The sequence below is a fragment of the Lithobates pipiens genome, unplaced genomic scaffold (assembly GCF_037356315.1).
Source record: "Lithobates pipiens isolate NorthernLeopardFrog02 unplaced genomic scaffold, aLitPip1_a1.2 Scaffold_25, whole genome shotgun sequence".
In the NCBI taxonomy this organism is placed as follows: Eukaryota; Metazoa; Chordata; class Amphibia; order Anura; family Ranidae; genus Lithobates; species Lithobates pipiens.
This window is the reverse complement of record NW_027507787.1, coordinates 230,237,950-230,244,035: the sequence shown is the minus strand read 5'-3', so window position 1 is coordinate 230,244,035 and position 6,086 is coordinate 230,237,950.

Below are 6,086 nucleotides of genomic sequence, written 5' to 3'. Positions count from 1 at the left end.
ATGAGAAGATCATAGGCGGCTGATGCTAGATATGTCTGAGGAGCAAACTAACGCCACCCGGATGGGAAGGCGGTGATCGACCCAAGCACAGCGGGAGACGGATTGCGGATGGGAAGGCGGCCATCTTTGCAAGCACTCCCCCAGTGCTAGAAGGACGGGAAGGCAGCCATCTTTGAAAGCGCCCCCCAGCGCTAGAAGGACGGGAAGGTGGCCATCTTCGCAAGCACCCCCAGCGCTAGACAGACGGGAAGGCGGTGACAATTAACCGCTATTGTCACACGACTGGGTGGGCTCAGGATGCAGTGCTCTGTGCCCCGAGTCCACCCTTTTTTTAAGCCAATTAGAGCCTCGGGCTCTAATCACCTACTTCTAAAGAAAGATTGTTGCTGAAATGAATAGCCTGATGACAGGGTCTCTTTAAATCCTATGTGCTTAAACGTAAGCAAAACTCTTTGATCGGATTATATTATATCGGATTATATTGTCGGAAAATCCGATCCTGTGTGGGCTCTATCAGACTTTTTCCGTCGGAAATTCCAACCAAAAAAAATTGAGAGCAGGGTCTCCAATTTTCCGACAAAAAAATCCAATCAGACTTTTTCAGATCGTTTGTAGAGAATCGGACAAAGTGCCACGCATGCTCAGATCAAATTACGAGACAAAAGCTATTGGCTACTAGCCTCTACGTAGTCCCGTCATAACGAACGCACCTCATCACGCTCCAAATGACTTTCCAGCAACTTTGTCCGACCGTGTGTATGCAACACCAGTTTCGGACAAAATCCATCGGAAAAAAACTGACGGATTTTGTGGTCGGAACGTCCGACCGTGTGTACAGGGCATTATGCCGCGTACACACGATCGTATTTTCCTCCAGCAAAAGTCCAATGTGAGCTTTTGGTCACAAATTCCGACCGTGTGTACGCTCCTTTGGACTTTTGCTGGCGCCAGCGAAAGATTGAGAACAGGTTCTCTATTTTTCGGATGGAAAAAGTTCAGATCGGAAATTCCGATCATCTGTAGCAATTCCGACAAGCAAAATTCCTCCGCATTCTCGGAAACAATTTGACGCATTCTCGGAAGCATTGAACTTCATTTTCTTGGCCTGTCGTAGTGTTGTACGTCACCGCGTTCTTGATGGTCGAAAGTTCAGAGAACTTTTGTGTGACCCGGGTGTATGCAAGGCAAGCTTGAGCGGAATTCTGTCGGAAAAAACATCCAAGATTTTTCCGACCGAAAATCCGCGCGTGTGTACGCGGCATTAAAGCTGACCCCCAGGAAAAACAGTTAATTAAACATATGGGAGTTGCTTTTTACTTTCTTTGTATATTTGCAATAAGTACTAGGTTTATACCGATATTGGTATCGGTATTGGTGCTGATACTAAAACATTTGCATGAGTATTGGTTCTCATGCAAATGCTCCGATAACTGAAACTGATGATTTCAGGCTCGGTTTTTTCAGCTGTCAGAGGAATTCCCCAACTGAAATGCTAAAAAAAAATAAAAAATTGGCCCGGGGCAATTACAGGTTGTTAAGGAGTGCTGCGTCCTTAACAATCAATGACTCATCCATCCCGTCGGAAAGTCCGATCGTGTGTACGCGGCATTAGACTGGGAGCGAATATTGGCATCGATGAACACAGAACAGAAATGGGAATTCTTTAAAAAGACTGTATGAGAACACACTGCAAAACATATTCCCATGGGCAATAAGTTTAAAAGGCTAAAAATAAAACCTATGTGGCTCACGGCCAATGTTAAAAAAAGCTACAAATAATAAGAAAAGAGCTTTTAACCCCTTCCCAATCGCCACACGCCAATATACGTCGGCAGAATGGCACGGGTGGGCAAAAGGGCGTACAGACCCACAATGCCTTTAAGAAGCCCATCGAGTGCTCCGAGATCGTGGATCCAGCGGACTCAATTGTGCCCCGGGTGCCTGCGATCGTGTCACGGAGCGAAAGAACGGGGAGATGCCTTTGTAAACAAGGCATTTCCCCGTTCTGCCTAGTGACTAGACAGAGATTTACTGCTGTCATCAGGAGTAGTGATCGCTGTCATGTGAGTAGTAGCCCACCCCCCCACAGTTAGAATCACTCCCTAGGACACACTTAACCCCTTGATCGTCCCCTGGTGTTTAACCTCTTCACTGCCAGTGTCATTTACACAGCATTTTTATAGCACTGATCGCTGTATAAATGACAAAGGTCCCAAAATAGTGTTAAAATTGTCCAATATGTCCACCATAATGTCGCAGTCACGATAAAAAGCGCAGATTGCCACCATTACTAATAAAAAAAATAATTATAAAAATGCCATAAAACTATCCCCTATTTTGTAGACGCTGTAACTTTTGCGCAAACCAATCAATATACGCTTATTGCAATTTTTTTACCAAAAATATGTAGAAGAATACCTATCGGCCTAAACTGAGGAAAAAAAATCGTTTTTTTAATATATTTTTGGGGGATATTTATTATAGCAAAAAGTAAAAAATATTGTTTTTTTTTCCCAAAATTGTCGCTCTTTTTTGTTGTTTATAGCGCAAAAAAAAAACTGCAGAGGTGATCGAATACCACCAAAATAAAGCTCTATTTGTGGGAAAAAAAAGGATGTCAATTTTGTTTGGGTGCAACGTCGCACGACCGCGCAATTGTCAGTTAAAGCGACGCAGTGCCGAATCGCAAAAAGTGCTCTGGTCAGGATGGGGGTAAATCCTTCCGAGGCTGAAGTGGTTAAAAAAGTTAAAAATGAAGGAACACTATCATCGTTTAAATGTTACAACAGAATATGTAAAAAGAAAATCAAGGCAGCAAACCAAATTCAAAACGAATGACAAATTGCATAAAGTAGCAGGACAAAAGTTCTTCAAAAAACATTAATAGTAAAAAGGTCAGGTCTGAGCATGTAGGCCATTTTCAGCTCTGTGTACAGAAAGGAGCGCGGGGGAGCTCATGTCCATAATGGTGGGTAGTAGTGCTCCAAATGCTCCACAATGGCTCAAAAGTGATATGGTCCAGAAATATTTAGACACAAAAAAGATGGATAAAGCACCTAGAGATGACATCCACCCACAGATTCTAAAAGAATTGAGCTCTGTCATTTCAAAGCCATTATATCTATTTTTAGGGACTCTATAACCATTTCAGCCCTGGAAGCATTTACCCCCTTCATAGCCAGGCCTTTTTTTTTGCGATACAGCACTGCATCACTTTAACTGACAATTTCGCAGTCGTGCGACTTTGCACCCAAATAAAATTGACGTCCTTTTTTCCCCCCAAATAGAGCTTTCTTTTGGTGGTATTTGATCACCTCCGCGGGTTTTTTTTTTTTTTTTGTGCTATAAATAAAACACGACCAACAATTTTGAAAACACAAACAATATTTTTTACTTTCTGCTATAAAACACATCCAATAAAAGAAAATTATAAAAATATCTAATTTCTTCATCAGTTTAGGGCAATATGTATTCTGCTACATAGTTTTGGTAAAAAAAAAAAAAAAAAATCTCAATAAGCGATTGGTTTGCGCAAGAGTTAATGTTTTTATTTATTTTTACTAGTAATGGTGGCGATCAGCGACTTATAGCGGGACTGCGATATTGCGGAAGACAAACTGGACACTAACGGACACTTTTTTTGGGGACCAGTGATACTAATACAGTGATCACTATGGGCGTAGCATAAGGGGTTGCAGGGGTCACAAACACAATGTTTAACTCCTTACTAACCCTTAATTTACTCTAATCAGCCTTAATTAACTTCTTATTCTCCTTCTCCATTTTATTATTATTTTCCTGATGATATTTTTTTTCTAATTATTAATAATTAAAACTTTTTTTTTTTTTTCGCATGTGTTTTGTTTGTTATTATTTTTACACATTTAACATATATTTACATGACTCACATTAAAAAAAGAACAATATTCAAAAAATAAAAATGTTATATATATGTATGTGTATATATATATATATATATATATATATATATATATATATATATATATATATATATATATATATATATATATATATATAGCGCAAAAGGGAATGTAACAGTGCTAAAGTAAGAATAAAAAAATAAACATGCACAGAACAGCAGCAGCATATAGTGCAACAACACTAAAACACAACAAATAAAGGAAGGAAACGTTGTTCAAATATTTGTAGGAAAAAGAATTGAGATCGCCACACGAGGAAACAGCATACACTAGGTCCATTCGGAATCCATATAATCTCACAATTCGCTCGAAAAGAAGAAAATGGCTACCATAGTGTAGTATGTTAAAATATAACGAATACATTTATTTAAAAGTTACACTTAGCCCTTGTACACACGGTCGGAGAATCCGTCGGAATGTGTCCTATCGGACCGCGTTGTCGGATATTCCGACTTTGTGTGGTCTGCATCGGAATGTTTCTGTCGGAATATCCGACGGACCAAATTTTCCAACTTGCTGGAAATATTTTCCGACAAACTGGTCCGATAGGACATACTCCGATCATGTGTAGAGAATTCCGATTGGACAAAGTGCCACGCATGCTCAGATCAAATTCCTACATCAAAGCTATTGGCTACTAGCCTGAACGTAGTCCCATCGTAACGAAATTACATCATCACGTTCTAAAAGATCGGATTTTTCGACAACTTTGTCCGACCGTGTGTATGCAACAGTTTCGGACAAAATCCGACGGATTTGGTTGTCGGAATCTCCGACCGTGTGTACAAGGGCTTAGAATTCTGTAAAGCATAAAACGCATATACGCATATGAACAATATTGCCGGCTGGCATAAACGAATGGAGCCTGTCCTCCTCGAACAAACAGTGTGGTGACATCACTGCGTACGGGACCTAGTGTATGCTATTTCCTGGTGTATATATATAATATATATATATATATACATACACATATATATATATATGTTCTCCCAGCATTTGTGTAGCCTACCCCTCCCCCCCCCCGTGTACTCCAGTTACCTCCCAGTTTACTACAGTTTAGACAGGGGTCATGTGAGTTTGCATCATTACTGACTGGATCCTCATAAATAGAATAATACAAAACAATGGCAGGAAATGTTTTGTATCCGCTGTTTATAGAGCAGACAAAGTTTGGCGTCTCCTGTTCCCAACACTCTCTGCAGATTTTTTTTTTTCAGTTTTGACATGAGAAGGTTTTTCCTTATGCCTTATATTCTTATGACTTTGACAGCAAAGGTCCGATGGAACGAATCCGTCAGACAATTCGATCGTGTGTGGGCTTCATCGGACTTTTGCTGTCCAAAAATCTGACGGAATTTAGAAATAGAACATGTTTCAAATTTTTCATCTGGAACTCCGCCGAACCCAGTTCCTATCGAGGAATCCGTTCGTGTGTATGCTAGTCCAACAGACAAAAACCAACGCTAAGGCAGCTATTGGCTACTGGCTATGAACTTCCTTATTCTAGTCCGGTCGTACGTCATCACGTTCGAATCCATCTGAATTTTTGTGTGATTGTGTGTGTCTAAGTCCGTTCATTTGGAAAGTCTGTCGGAACTCCGCTGAAAGTACATCAGGAAGACCGCCAGACCTAGTCCGTCGGAAAGTCTGGTCGTGTGTACGCGGCATTAATTGACATTTCCAGAAGACATACCAGACCTTTATCCGAGCAGTCAGCCCAGCCAGTCAGGAAAGGGGGTGGGGACGAGTGAGCGCCCCCCCATCCTGAACTGTACCACGCCGCGTGCCATCAACATGGGGGGTGGGTGCTTTGGGGAAGGGGGGCCCTGCGGCACCCCCGCCCCAAAGGGCCTCTTCCTGACAACCCTGGCTGTTGGTTGTCGGGGTCTGTGGGTGGGGGGGCTTATCGGAATCTGGGAGCCCCCTTTAATAAGGTCCCGGCCCCCCCACACTATGTGAATGAGTATGGGGTACATCATACCCCTACCCATTCACCTGGGGGGAAAAGTGTCAATAAAAATACACACAAGACAGGTTTTTAAAGTAGTTTATTAGGCAGCTCCGGGGGTCTTCTTCCGACTTCGGGGATATTCTCACTGGGCTCCTCCTCTATCTTCTGCTCTTTTGCCACTCTTTTGCTAGCGG